The sequence below is a fragment of the Mytilus galloprovincialis genome, chromosome 14 (genome assembly GCF_965363235.1).
Source record: "Mytilus galloprovincialis chromosome 14, xbMytGall1.hap1.1, whole genome shotgun sequence".
Lineage (NCBI taxonomy): Eukaryota > Metazoa > Mollusca > Bivalvia > Mytilida > Mytilidae > Mytilus > Mytilus galloprovincialis.
The window spans coordinates 40073392-40090214 of NC_134851.1; the positions used below are offsets into that span (position 1 = coordinate 40073392).

Here is a 16823-nt window from a genome sequence, read left to right on the forward strand (position 1 = left end):
TAAGCGCGTTGGAAAACGCTACAGTTTAGTTTGAGAGACGTTTAGAGCCCGTTGTCTTCGTCTCAAGATCGTTTGACTTTTACTTGGACTTTTACCTGGACGTATGCGGGGTGTGTATGTTACATCCGCCTGGCGTAGTTTCAGCGCTTCGTGATCGTATTAAACGCACCCGTGGCATATCGAAAACTGACATTCAACGAAATTTGCTCAGACATTTATATAGAGGCATATGTGCATTTACAAGACCGTGTGTATCAAGAAGTAGTACTCACAATGAAATTGAAAATGGAAATGGGAAATATGCCTAAGAGACAACAACCAGACCAAAGATAAGACATGTAAGATACCAGCCGGAGTTGCACCTCAGCTGGTTCCTACATAACAATGTGTACTAGTTCCGTGAGACACTCCTTAATTTTATGTCACAGACACACCGACAGCACCCAAAATCCTCCCAGGTACTATTTGTGCGCGTCTCAAATGCATGCATTCAAAGGACGTTTTTCCTTCGTAGCTTGCATTTCATCTACGTTAGACAAACGCTAGACATACGCCAGAATACGTTACTAGAACGCCCGAAGAGCGCGTATCGTACGCCTTTAACACGCTGAAAGGTTGTTGTGCACACAATACAGATATGATTGACAAGCTGAGTTCGTCCCAAATTACTAGCGTATTGGGAGGTACATGGTTTTTGACCACGCTCGGTGGACGTCGGAGCTATACACTTATGTGTGAAGCCGGTATAATGTAGACGAAACGCGCGTCTGAAATAATAAGCCTGATAATCGTTTTGTTTTTCGTCTTGATATAATGTTCTTCGCATATTCAGGTATTTGTACATTCTTGGATTTCTAAATCTTTTGCAGAAAAGTGTTAATATGTGTTTTGCAATCTGATCATTCAATTAAGTCAACGATAAAATTTACGTTTTCTGTGATATGTTATGCCTTATTCACGGACTGCGTCTTGGCAGCGTAGATCGTTGTCCTAAACAAACCCAGCAAATGCGGAATACCAATACCAAAATGTTAACGTCAGTGTAATACTAGAAGATAAATGCAATTTTCTTATAATAAGCTAGAAACATAAAACGTATGGAATGTTTGCCTGTTTCTCAAGATTATTACAAGATGTTGTTTGAGCCAAAACTTCATGTATGATACACTCGTACCTGTTGTTACTGGTCCTATCTCTACTTCAAAACTATTACTGCCATAAACATTACACAGTGTTACAGTGTAAATGTGAGAGTAATTGTTATTTAATATATTGAAGCTCAAAACTACTTGAATTGCTTCTACGGTAATTTCTGTGCCAAGAAAGATTGTGGTACCATTAACAATTGACATCTTCATTGAAGCTGTTATATCTTTATTTGCACTTTTTACGTTATAACAATTTATCATAGATTGAGTGTATACGATAAATTCCAAATTTAAATCTTTTCCTGTCTGACCATACTGTTTGTCTTCTATGTTCTCCACAAATATAGGCGGTCCTAAAAAAATTAATTATCATCTTATTAATTTCAAAGAAAATTATAGAAAATATAAACAGTTTATAGAAAAAAATTAATATGAAAATGTACAAGAAATGCTGCTTAAATCACAGTATTTTCCATTCTTTTGAGTTTTTGATTTAGTCATTTGATTTTTCGATTTGAATTTTCTTTGTAGTTCGATACTTTAGTTATTTACTTATTACCGTGTACAACATAAATGTCTTACATACAGCTCCGGGCCAACTTAGGGTCAAAATTAAAACAAAATAATAACTTGATTTCCTTTGTCTTAGCCTAGCACATGGCATAATGAAGTAGTAGTAACGAACTTGGATTCACAGTGAGAATAATGTTTTTTAATATAATAATTCCTATGTAAAATAGTCCGATTTAATATGATTTTCTTTATATTAAAGTCAGTATAACGTGACTTCTCATTTACATGTCAAAGTTATGTGCAATATTTGTTGTTGAGTGTAATGAAGCTTCATACACTTTGCCGGATTATAAAAAAAATGTTTTCAAGTTATAATTGGTGTTAAGCAAGGTTAAGGGATACAGATGGTTCTAACGACTATGTTCTCTACAGTTAACGATAAGTTTCAGATATATTACGGATAAGTATATATTCATCAAACGGTTTCTATTACTTGAGGATTTAAAAGTTCTCAAGATATACTCCAAAATCTCAATCAGAATCTTAAAAATTTCTACAAAATGACCTCCGGATTCCTACCCAAAATTGTTCTAACACAGTTAGGGAAGAATAGCTGAAATAATAACTACATAAACTTTCACTAGTAACCCGAATTTAACTTGAACGGACAAAAACGTGTTAACGCTATTTAAATGAGATTGATCGTTTATTGATAAAGATTGACAAAAATTAAAAATTATATTTAATTCATATCAATTCATATCAATTCATTTTAACGCCAGTCAAATAGATTTCTCTGCGGTGAATCAATTGAAATCAAGTTGCTGGTTAGTTGCGTTAAACAAATAGGCCACGCCCCCGTTAAACTATTTCAAACATCCATTAATTCGTTTTAAACATGGATGAGACCCGAGCTTTTTACAGGTAAATCACCCAAGCAAAACGACCTCGATGTATCTATCGTTTTTTGTTTCAAACTTTAAATGCGTAGTCTTATTAAGTCACATGCTCCACAATTTTAATTAAACGAACGTATAATACACGTGACATTTTCATATATAAGGCATTTAAATAAAAACATTAAAATATATATGCACGCGTGGTTTAAAAATGTCAAACTAGGGAATCTGTTGAAAATAAAATAGTTAGATGGATAACATAAATTTAATTTGCTCAAATGCACTAGATCTTTATCGCTCATATATATGTGCGTTTCAAAAATTACTGAATGCTATGAAACCTCATGGCATGTAAGTAACATGTGGTCCTTTGCAACTATTTACGAAACTTTATGTATTCCTGTATATTTACCGTTTCTCTTTTCTCTTTTTATGTTTACTATATTGTACTCGTAAATCAAATGTAGACATGGAAACTACACAGCAATTATTTATTGTGTACATAATTTAAATCGATGTATCTTATATTTCCGGTAAGCAACAAATATTCATTCTCTTGCCGTATATTGATATACGGAAAAGCTTGTAATGAAAGACAAGGTTTTGATGAATTGAATAATAAAATTGATGAAGACAATGCTGACGTATGTTGAATATGATAAACAGAAAGTCATACCCAAAATTATAAATGAAGTAGCAGCCCACTGAACTTTTAAAACTGTGTTAAATTGTAATACCGGTCACTGGCCAAATCGGGCGTTAATTGTGGAAGAGAAGCAAATATCAAACAAAAATATTGTTCTTACGATTCTGTAAAAAGATTATTGTGCTGTCATGCACCCTGACGTACTTGTAATAAATGAAAATATATATATGAGATAAATTTTAGTCTGCGATAACGATTGGTAAGTTGATTTAAGTTTAACGACCTAAACTGGCTATTTATCGGCATACTCTCACGTTTTTTAATGTTTTAAAAGAAAACATATATTTACGTTTTGGGCATTAAATATAAGTCTACTTACCAAATTGAAATGAACATAAACATTGTTAAAAAAAAATGGAAAAGAAACATTCTGCATTGTTGTTTTCATATAATTTTATTTCCTATATATTTGAGCGGAAATTTCTAAGTTTAAACTGATTGTAGTATAGATAAAATATTTCATCTAGGTGCTCTCGTTGAAGTTCGCGTTGCATATTAAAATGAATTTCATTGGTCGGAACGTTTGCAAACTTTCAATTCAATACACAATATAGAGTCCAGTTCGGCAAAAAAAAATCAAATTAAGACTCTACTTTGTCCGATTAAACAAACAGAATTTAGAAAAATAACACTTTTACGATTCTTTCAACCACGACCAAAATATCTATCTTTTTCTCCGCTGAAAATCATTACTATTGATATTAGAACAAGTCAAAAGTTGCCGGAGCCGGTTGATTTATGATGCATACGAAACTTTAATAATTAATTATACGGTTTGTATTTTTCCAAATAACTACTATATCCGATATAAATCGAAAAATAAATTATCGGTTAAAACTACCGATTTTTCTATGAGACAAACATTATCCTTATATGAGTCAAATTTGCAATATAGATTCATAAAGGACAAACCATATTCTCATGTTTTTTTATGCAACACTAGTAAGCATAGTTCGTCTGTTCTCGCTTCAAACCAAGCCATCATAAATACACCAGAGATGACTAAAATGAAAGTCTTTTCGCTCATTGAGATTTTTTGGTAGGTATTAAGCTTCAATTCGACCATTAATTACCGTAAATTTTCGATGTTTGCAAAATTACGAAAAATATGTTATAATCCTTGACCTTCCCGAAGCTTATACTTCGTTTAGTCGATTGTATGAAAGTTTTTTTTAAGAAACCGGTCTTTTACTTCAAAAAAAAAAAAAAAAAGATAAAAGCGATTTTTGTTTGAAGTAACGAATCTCATTCTTACAAGAAAATGAAAGTTTTCGTGTTTTAGGTTGTGCTGAAGCAAACGTAAAAGTTGAAATAAAAATTACACTCCGAGATTACACTAAAGACATTTCGCTAGCACACATGGGACTAGATTTATTAATTGTTCATTTGCAAGTCAAAATTAATAATCATGCAAAACAAATAATAAAACTTCCCAATTTAAAATTGAGAAAAAACCGACAGGAAACCAAAGTACAAAGGTACGGCATTTATTTAAAAACAATCTCCATCCAACTTCAAAATGTGAGGTAAATCGATTAGCTTACGCTAGCCAAGCAACCAACAGACAAAATAAATCTTGACTCTCCGATCAAGACTATCTATAGACACGGAATAAAAAATAACGGAAAATAATAGCATGTTAGAAAGGTTACAAACACATTTATACAAACATGAAGCAGCTGTTTTTTTTACTGAACTGGTCAGTGGTAATACAAAACTAGGGTTTCAAAAAGATGAAGAAAAAGAAAAAGACATTTAAACATGCTAAAGTTTCTGAAAAAGCAAATCAGACATAGTGTTTAACTGAAATTGAAAAAAAAGGATCATGATAGTCTATAATATGTAAACATTTATTTCAGAAAGCCAACAACAAAATGAAAGGAAACTATGTATTGCTTAAAAACATTGACCAGGGCCGTAACAGCCTCATGTTTGAAATTTTAAAACAAAGTCACAGTACAAAGGCTTGTCTTCATATCAAACAGACAGATATCGACAAATTACAACTGCATAGGATAGGTCGATATCTCGTAGACAAGAAAAAACTATCGTCAAGGGAGGAGCGCTTCCTTCGCTTTACGTCAACACGTGACAAGTTTTTTTCGGCTAGAAAAGTACTGCATTGACTAGAAATTGATTTTGAGAAACACTATACTCATTTAAGCATTTTGACCCTCCCGCGCTCCATACAAAGAAAATCCTAATTAATGTGAGTGATAAATATTCATGTTGCTTCTGACATATCATAATTCCATTTTTGTGTCATTAAAATTATATGTTTAAATTTTATGATTTTGTTGCTAAACTTTTTTGGCTCAGTATATATATTAAAATAACTTTAGAAGCAATTCAAAGGATATTCAATTTGTTTCAATATTGACGAAAATTGAGGCTACTATAAATTTTATACATGTAGTCGTCTCAGCCGAAAACAATACATAATATTGATAATATAAGCAAGTGTGACAAACCAAATTGAATCACAAATTTGTTGTTTGGGATTATTCATGGTTTACTAGTATTCCTTTCACGAATTTGGCTATACTTTTGGACCTTTTGGATTATAGCTCTTCGTCTTTTATATTAAATTTGCTTTTGATTTCATATATTTTGGCCTCGATCATCACTGAAGAGACATGTATTTTCGAAATGCGCATCTAGTACAAGAAAATTGGTACCGTTAATTGTATTCTATATTAACCAGTGACACGTGTCCTAATTTTTAAGAAAAGGGATAGAAAAAGTATGAATCAAAAATATCCGGTTTTTCAAAACTATATTTTCAAAATGCATTGCATAATTTAAACCGATTTAAAGTGTTTCATTTTATTGTATGTTTGTGCGTATACGAAAAAATGATAGAAAGTTAAACTTCAATGTTCATGACTTACAAGTATTATAATATTTCTTGTAAAATTGATAAATGAGCGGTTTTCACAAATACTGAACATTAGAATATATCGTAAACGTCAATTAATGAACAAGCAACCCAACGAGAAAAATATAATTTCAGAGGCATCTACATGTACATGTATAACTAGTTTTGAGTTAGAGAAATCATTCAACATGTTCATTGCCATATGATTCTATTCAGATTTGTGAGTTTTTTCGATTTACGAATAAGTCTATAAGATACAAACAATTAATTGAAGCAAAAAAAAAGAAAGAGACATGAAATAACGAATTAACATAAGTTTACAAATACATACCTAGGTGCATTTACCAAAACAACATTTGAACTTATTGATACATTTTTTCATATTATTGTAATTTTATGTTTATTTACCCGATATGGAGTTCTTCTGAAATTAAAAATCACTTGAATGGGTATTTCTGGTGTATATACATGTATCACACTTGCTATCTACATGTACAATATACGGAAATGACACGGCTGGGTATTTTAAAGTTACTGAAGGTAGATTACTGGCAGGTGTATATCCCCGGGCGAAGAACTTACTGATTTGTCAAAACGGTTAGGTGTAACTTGTCATATTGTAAAGTTTTGAATCGCGCTCATGTCTTTTTTTTATTATATGAATTGCGCCAATAAATGAAACTTGACACATTCCCCATTTCCATTCTCAATTTTATTAATTGTGTCATATTTATCTCGAAACTATTAACCTATTTACACGTACATGTAACATTAGAATACCTACTTCAACTGTTGAATAACTTTATAATTACTAAAATTCAAAATTATGTACTTCTCCTTCCGTATGTTATGTTTTTGTGTGTCAATTCTATCTTTCCATCAGGTCCATAGTGCACATTTTTTGTCAGTCTAAGTGCACTAAGGAGGCCCTTTCAGTTTGCGATTTCTGTACCTACATGAAAATACCTAAAAGGACCTCCTCAGTGCACTAAGAAGAAACATTTGAAAAGAAGTCTATAATATTTGCGCAATTAAATGATTGTTTTATTGGCGCTAATGAATGTTGCAGTTTTTATGATAAAGTTATGCAAAAAAAGAATTCGCGTAATTAACTTGTGGTGCAAATTAATTCTTTTTTAGCCAAACTGGATATCGGCCTTCAAAACATTGTGTATACACAAACAAAGCAAGATTTATCTTTTGCGCAGTCTAGCCGGAGAATACAAGTTTTTGCAATTTGTGAAGGACTTTAATTTTAGAATGTAATGAACAAGTAAGAAGATCGTTAAATCGGAAAATGAGCTATGCACGATGAAAGTTTGGTGCGTCGATAAAAATTTCATGGATTCACTTGATAATTGTAAAGTTTCAAGTCTTTAAAAATAACACCCATTTGTAGAACTGATTATTTCGATCCTTCAAATATGCATGTGTAGAATAATAATAAAAAAAATATATTATTAAGTCTCTTTCATATAGATACTGTAGATTTGTATTTGAACATCGATTGCAAACATAACGTTCAGTGAGAAATATTTCATGTATTCGTACAGAAAACAAATCAACTTCTTTCAGAATACAATTGATTGGTTATTGAAGTAAATGATTTGCGACAGAATCAGTGACACTTGGCCAGAAGCTTACCTCTAAAATAAAGAAATATAAAAAAAGGTAGAGTTATTTTTAATTCTGTATTTTACTCATAAAGGACTTAAGCACTTTTTACAGTCAATGCCGAAAATATGAAATACATCGATTTAAATTATGTACACAATAAATAATTTTTGTGTACATAGTTTTCCGTGTCTACATTTGAATACGAGTACAATATAGAAAACCATCATGTTATATATTTAACTATTTTTTTTTCAACAGATTCACAAGTTTTGTATTTTTAAACCGCGTGTGCATATATATTTTAATGTTTTTTATTTTAATTCCTTACATATGAACATGATACGTGTATTATTCATTCGTTTCAACGTTTTAAATTGTGAAGCATGTGACTTTAATAAGACTATACGCATTTAAAGTTTGAAACAAAAAACGATAGATACATCGAGGTCGTTTTGCTTGGGTGATTTACCTGTAAAAAGCTCGGGTCTCATCCATGTTTAAAACGAATTAATGGATGTTTGAAATAGTTTAACGGGGGCGTGGCCTATTAGTTTAACGCAACTAACCAGCAACTTGATTTCAATTGATTCACCGCAGAGAAATCTATTTGACTGGCGTTAAAATGAATTGATATGAATTGATATGAATTAAATATAATTTTTAATTTTTGTCAATCTTTATCAATAAACGATCAATCTCATTTAAATAGCGTTAACACGTTTTTGTCCGTTCAAGTTAAATTCGGGTTACTAGTGTTTACTCCAACCGCTATGCATTGGCTGATCGATACAAGTTTAACATAAGACATTATCACAAAGACGTGAGAATTACATTTTTTCTTTAATATTTTTGTTAATTACCATTTGCGATAACGAAGATTTTCCCGTCTTGAAAACGATTGCCGGTACTATCAACAACTCCGTTTGACGCACTACATATGTAGATACCGCTATCCTGATACCTGTTGTTTCTTTTTAAAATATGAGGCAGAGTTACTCTTCCATCAGCAGTAGAATTTAGATATCTTATGTGTTCTCCAAAGTATGACATATGCTTCCATTGACCATATGTATATTTTGCAGGAACACCGTGTGCAAGACAAGGTAAGGTTCGTGACACATCACTGTCGGAAAAATGTATGTGTTGATCAGGAATATTTAAAGGATCTGAAATATTTGTTTTAAAAATGTTAAAACAATAATGACTGAAAGTAAATCGATGTAAATAACTGACGAAAACCACATTATGTTCTGTCACATTTTCAAATTCTGTTCCGAGCTTGATTTAAATTTTTTACAGTAGTTTGAAGATACAAAACTGGTTAAATTATACTAAAAGATGATATAGTAAACTGATATTTTGTGAAGGTTTTTTTTTTATAAAATTTAACTGAAATGGAAAATACTGATTTATGAAAACTATATCGTTTCGATAACATGATTTATTGTAGTAAGTGGTATATTCAAGATTTGTAATAATACTTAATTTATGTTTCATTGGTTTTATTTTACAAAGTGATATTTCACAGTCATGGAAATAATTTCTCGGTCATAATGTTCTGAATCCCAGACAGTCAACGTTTTTTCTTACTGTTTCCCATCTTTCAAGACAAGTAAAAACACAGTCGGCGTTTTATACTCTAATGCATTCTTTATCGATTTTGTTTAAAACTTACACTGAAAGGTTTTGAATTGGTAAGATCTTCTTGGACAGTTGAAATGCAACCAATACATTGACGTTTTTTTGGCACGAACAGTTAATTACCCATGACAAGGAACCGTATTATAGAAATGCATAACAAATAATTGTAATTAATCAACACATGAAGTGTCTGGTCCAATGTAATTAAGATGAATCCTTATTTAATGCTACTTACAGCAGCTGTTGGACGAATAAACGAAATACAATTAAATATAGTCGATTTTAGGAAAAAACTTACATAAAACTTTAAGTTTAACCTCAGCAGTTACAAATCCATACTCATATTGTGCATAACATTTATAACCACCGCTATTGTAACGACTGGCGTTTACAATTTTATGACATAGAAGATTCGTATGCTGTTTTGTAGACAGTATTACATTTTTCTGATTCCACCACATATCTATGGTTGCCGGTCTACCATCAAAGGTACAACAGAGTGTTACAGATTGTCCCTCATAAACGTTGTTTGGCGTATAGTTCATTGTTAAATGTAATGCGTCTGTATATACGAAAAAGAGTAAATACATAAAATTCTAAATATTCAAAAAGAATATCATTATTACAGTTAACATAAACTAAATTGTAGGATTTATATTGAAAACAAAAGACCATCATAGTACAGCTACATGACCTTGATTAACATTTTTTTTCACGACGCACACCTTAAAACTTTTCTGTTTAAATATAACAAATCATGTATTTTGCATAGAAAAACTAAAACTGTGCCATTTAAAAACATATTATATTCCTTATTTATTATAAAACAAAAATCACCAAAGGACTAGTTTAAGACTTTGGTAAATCTATTCATGACACACAATCAGTACAGGTGCATCACGTAGGAGGAATATCGCTTGTATTGTTATTCTTTATCTAAAAGACACAGTGAGGCCTTCAGCAAGAGACTGAATTTTCGGCTCTCCCTTGACACCATTTGCAAGTATGGTCTTCAGGAAATGATGATAGTCCGTCGGAAGGGGACGATACATGGCTGACCCGTGTTAAGAGAGAGAGAGAGAGCCATATCTCTTGCAGGTAAAAAACACCCATGCAGATTTCGTAAAAGAGCAGGATAATGCCGCTACAAGGCAGCACTGGCATCCGCAAAGTACAAAGGGATTAATATAAGTTGCATTAACTTGTTTCCCAATCCACTAAAAATAAATATGTTTTAACTATGAGACACAAATCTTGCACTTATAATGTATCCTGGTACATGTACAGACATTATGTGTATCCCCCTTTTTACTTTGAGTTTTCCAGATAATTCAATTTGACGGCTATCCAACTGTTTGAGGATCATGTACAAAAAAAAAAAAACAGTACAAAAAACGCCATAAAAGAGACGTAGCTTATGAAGCAGGTAAATAGAGAAAATGCAACTTTTATAGCCATTAACACATACATGAAATATTAACCGATTAAGAAAACATAAGACTTGCATATCATTGACGGACCATAATCTCTTCTATCCATACAATTTGTATCAACTACTAACATGAATAACACTAAAACCTAGATTTTATATTTTTAGCCGAAACATAAATCCATCTCTTCCTTAATCTTGCTCATTAATTAATTAAGTCATTAGCTTTTGACTAATATAACACACAAAACATTATGCATTAAATATGTTGAACCAAATTTAAAACCATATAAAGGAATAAAAGATGGGACATTCAAACTCATAGATAAAAAATAAGCTGACAATGCCATGGCTAAAAAAAGGGAAAGACACACAGACAAATATTAGTACACAAGACACAACATAGAAAAACTAAAGACTTAAGACTATTGAAACAATACACATGACAATTTGATCTATTGCGTACCATTCTAACATAACACTACTGTTTACTCCTTCGATCGTCGTGGTCGTTTACATATCTCAATTATTACGTCACGATTGTGCATGTTGACACCATACAGACATCAGTAGCTGTAAATATATATGCTCCGAACACACATAGCTGTTATATGATAGTTTGAAACGGTATACGTAATACGGGCAACTTTAAGAATTTTTTCACTGATAAGATGGAATTGTGTCTCAAATCAAAAGATGAATTGTTTTGCAGTGGTGAATCTTTAATTATAAGACTAGTTAATTAACCGATTATGACTTAATTTTTATTTTGACGTTTTAACTCAACTACGATTCGCATAGCGGTAGATGCATGTTTACATTTGTAACAGAAGGCGCTTTCCCACGGCTTCATGTGTTTTTGGCGTTATATAAACCAAACTTAATTTTACAAAGTCAATGTAAATTTCATAGAAATAGAGTTTTCTCGCTTTTGAAAAATGATGATTTATAACTCAATAATGAATTTTGGATTTTGTTTGCTTAACTGGTTGTTTCGTTGTGTGCGTGTTCAGATTTTGTCTTAGTTCTTCTTTTAGGGCCGTATCATCTTGTTGATATAAATCTACTTCACGAATTAAAACAAATACAAGTATTTTTAGATATACATGAGATACTTCATTGATAATTAAACTTTCGATGGATTTTACTGAATTCAAAATACAAAACATTGAAAGCAATACTTGTCTTGAATTGATTAAACTCCAATTGAATGAGAAGGTCCGCCGTATAGAGAATACGTATAATTACATTATCAAATCAACATATCTTGCATTTTATAGGATTGAGAATAATTCTTTTTTCATATAAATACAACTGAAATTTGGGTACAAGTTTGTCTTAAGTAAAAGTAATTAAAACTAGAAAACGAATTAGTTGAGTATGAATTGACACAGATACAAATTAATTGAGTACGAATTGACACAGGTACGAGTTAGTTGAGTATGTATTGACAAAAGTACGAGTTAACATGAATCCTCTGACAAAGATGCCGAAAATATTTTATTATCATTAATAGAACATACAGAAGTGTTTTTGTAGTTAGGCATTTTACAAGAACTCGTATAAAAAGGTGTTCCTTACTTGATATTAACGAATTATCCGGAAACCTCGGGCGGAACTCTCAGTTAAGATTTCCAATTCTGTTATTATTTGTATTTTTAATTCCAAGAGGGTAAGTCTGAAAGGGATGCTGCCTTTTATATCCATGAAGCATTGTTGAATTATCTTTTATCGAAGGATCATTGCTTATTCTAATTAGATGCACTAAACCTTTACAAAATAAAAATGAACTTACATTATATACAACTATAACCCGCTTAGGAGGTAAAAAAAAGCCCTAGATGAATAACAATTACTCGGGTTAATAATGTTGGATATTCACCGACCCAAAGGGCCATAACTGTAGGATTAAACCGTACAAACAATTAAAAATGTGTTTTCTAATAATTTATTTAACATGCTTAAGGTCAAATATGCTTATGTCTTTTCTCGTCACATCAGCTCTACAAAACAGTTTGTATTGTTCATGTATGTCCATTTTGTAAATCAAAGATTAATATGTTTTTTAATTACGTCATCTGAGTTCCTTATCTCAAGGTCGATTAGGGATATTGACCCAGCTTTATAACAGTAATACGTTGTATTTATGTTATCATGACGGACATATAATGGTCCAGGCGGACATATAATGTGTTCAAAACTATGCATAATATTATTGTAGAATTTGGGCCCAGTTTTAAGTAAAAGTCACTTTTTATGACCAGCTTGCATTTAATCAATTATTTCCTTGCTTTGCGCATTTTCGAGTCAGATGTTCAACAGTATAAGCAAACCATTTGCAACACCAATAATTTCTTTTTATGTGAAGGGGATCTACTTGATAAATATATATTTTACCGAGAGTCCGAATTTGATATTAAATGGAATAAGTTCATAAAATTCATTTGTGTTTTATACTTTCAATATATTGTGTTTGAACTTGCTTCATTAATCAGGAAACTGGTTGTTACTCGGCTAGTCACACCTCATAAAATTGATGACAGGAAGAAATTAGAAAGTCATTTAACATAATTACCTGTTTAGAACAACAGAACAGTTAACAGTTGCCAGCTATATCGTATATAAGTTTTTTTCTTCTTTGAATCTATCTCGTAATGATAAGTTCTCTCATACTACAAAAACGATGAAGGTTTTTACTTGTGTATGTGACTGTTTTCTACCTAGTCCAGTCTAAGTGCCAAACTGGATATTCTTTTGATTTGCACTTGAGAGTACTATCGATATTGCTAGATATTGAATGGGAAATAAAACAAGAATCTCGACATATCAAACGTGAGAAAATTGAACAATCGGAAATAGGATGTAGGATTAACGAATCATGTGTTATTCTTCCTGTAAAGTCACATTCTACTTCCACATTCACTTCACACAATATCATAATACAATGTAACAATGCTATTTGAAACAAAGAAATCTAAACCTGGTATGGGTTACAGGCTTGAAATGAAATATAAAAAGAGCAATGTTAAAACATAGGATGTAATAATTTCTATATCTGTTAGTTTTTTTTTGAGTGTCGATCATTATTGGATTATATTTGTATTTAGTTTTCGAAACCGATATTAATCTACGTTTAATATGTCTGTTTCTTTCGCTGATTAATTTTCCGGGAGACAAGGCTGAGTTTTAGTTATTGTGGCTATCTCAACCTAATATTTGTTTGCCAGTTGAACTTGTCTTTACTTACCTCAAATATCAGTATCAATTGTTGTGGACAGTGTCCATAAATTCAATGTCGCAATCAACACGTGTAAGACTGTACTAAAAAAAGATAGAATATAAAAGTGATACCATACGACAAAAGAGCATAAGTTGAGGATAAAAATAAGCTAAACATATTGAGCTTCCTTTAGAGATTTTTTTTAATGCCGGGAAAAGACGGACGCGGACTTTTAGCTTATATTTGTATTGATGTTATTTGGGTCTCAAATTAAAAGAAAAAAGAAAGATATAATCTGCTTACACTTTGTTAAATCACCTTTTATGAGCTATTGAAGCCTGATATGATAAGAAAATTGGGTGTTTTGGGGCATAATATTTTACTATGTATTGTAGGAATAAAACCAAGGACTCTGAATATTGACAAAAATTCCTAAACCTCTTATAAGTGCATCCTTAAGATGGCTAGGGTGCCTTCCTCCATCTCGGATTTTTTAAGGAGCAGAACACAGTTGGTCTAGATCTTTGATGAAATTTACCAATTTTGAGAGTAGAATGTGATTCATCTGTAAGACTTTTGATGTAAATATAAACAATAATAATATTTGTTTTATCATATTTACGGCTTTAATTTCTAAAAAAAAAAAGACACCATATTTGTATTTTTCAACTTTGCCAAATAAGGGGAGATAGTTCTGACATTTTATCTTACAATTCTACCAAGTAGTTTTCCTTTTAATCACACAAAATTCGAATTTTTTTCCATGCATAATTGATATAAAATCTCACAATTTTGCACCACCTTTAGCTTGAGAAAAAAGTCCGGTGACCCATACTTTTTATAATATTTTTGACAAAAGCATAATACAAACTTCATTTTGACAAATTATCAAAAACATTTATTCTTTATTAAAAGAGGCCCCAGCCAACCCAACAAGATGTGTTCAAAATTTTGGTAAAATATTTAAATATACAATTTTAAATAAACGCTACATAAAACATATAAATCATATAACATGTATAATAAACTGCAAGTTTCAATTAATTGTAACATTACAGTCTATTTCATAAAGTCCAACTTTATTTCTCGAGATTTTTGTTTCCTGTTGCATGACACACGAGGAAACATTGTTGTGGACTTTGAAACCTTTTAAGGAAGAAAGCACTCAACTATCTACGTCCAAAATTCCAAAAAACAAGTATTACAAAGACAGCTGGTAAATTAATTATGATTATTCATATATAAATGCGGTTGACTTAATACCTTAAAACTTAAAACATGTAAAAACTGTAATGACATTCAGATTCATCCTAATCAACCAATATATACTACACAAAATATAGATTAACAAAATTCCTCTTTGTCAGATAATTTATAAAATATAAGAAAGAATCGATGTAATTTTCCTATTTTTGACTGCTAAATATGGAAAAATAAGACATTGTATAGTTTATTTAGTTATCACCACGAGCATTATAAATCCAATAAAAACGAAACCAAAGACATGAAGCTGTGAACAAATTACTTCTTTCCAAAATAAATACAGTTTCAAAATGATAACAAAAATCCTTCCAATTTCATGTTTATTGCAAAGGCACCGGCGAAATTTCAGTATAATTTAAAAATAGGTGCCATTATTTTACAGGGTTTGAATGTTTCGACTTTACGACAAATTGTATAAAATGTTTAACAGGAAGAAATAGTACAATTACAATTGTTTATTACAATTTTGTGTACGTCATGATACTTATTTCTCTTTCCACTTGACACTATTAATTATAATACTATTTGAAAGGATTCATCATAATAAGTCTTATAAGAGAAGGAGTTATTAAGGTGAATACCACATTACAAGGTTAATTTTAAAACATTATATTATATTTAATCTGTCAATACAACTGGTAAATCATTTTAATTTGATTTTAAACTGAAAATGGTAAAGAAACAATACACTTAAGAGTTTACGGAGGACAGAGCTACTAATTTACTGTTTATTGTGGAAAAATCCGTTCGAGATATGAGTCTATAACTTATAAGTGTGTTGGTGTGTAAGTACAATTGCTTTGAGGGCATATCTTGCAGGTGAGTTTAAGTTATCATTTCTCCTACACTAAAATGTGTTTCAAAGAATAAACAAATATGTGAATGTCATCCGAATTTGTTTCTAGCTGTTTGTTGTGTATTGACGTCTCGAATTAGTTTAGCATAAAACAACATGTAAAAACAAAAAGATAAAGTTTCTACAAAGTTAACTGGGATGTAACATGTGTAATGTGCACTGATAAAACGTTGAATGACAATCTATTGGCGACAACAGATAACTTTTTGTTATTTGAGCATCACTGATGAATCTTTTGTAGACGAAATTCGCGTCTGGCGTCAATACAAAATTTCAATCCTTGTATCTATGATGAGTTTATATATTAAAGCTTAATACATATCATAGTTAAACTTTTTGCTCAGTCAACACCAAACAGTAGGGAAGCATTTGTGCTTACAGTTTCCAAAGCATATTTGAAACTCATGAGATCAGATAATTTGCATGTAAGTTAAAACACATTTATTTACAGTGGACTGGGAAACAAGTAATTACAGCTTATATAAATCCCTTTGAGGGTGCGAGGGCTGCCTTGTAGCGGCATTAACCTGTTCTTCTTCGATATCTGTAAGAGGATGCCTTTTACGTGCAAGAGATGTGGCTCTCTCTAGACACGGGCAGCCACTAATTGGCCCCTTCCTATGAAATATCATCGGTTAATAAAACAAAAAAAA

At 31.3% G+C, this 16823-nt stretch overlaps 1 long non-coding RNA gene across 1 annotated transcript; it reads right to left on the reverse strand.

Annotated features, from left to right (window-relative positions):
• Nucleotides 1-1373: 1373 nt before the first annotated feature.
• On the reverse strand, nucleotides 1374-13611 carry LOC143058014 (uncharacterized). The gene is made up of 4 exons (XR_012972916.1): nucleotides 13407-13611; nucleotides 9701-9964; nucleotides 8622-8927; nucleotides 1374-1501 (listed from the first exon to the last, which is right to left on the reverse strand). It is a non-coding gene; the product is annotated as an uncharacterized LOC143058014 (long non-coding RNA).
• Between the last annotated feature and the right edge of the window lie 3212 nt (nucleotides 13612-16823).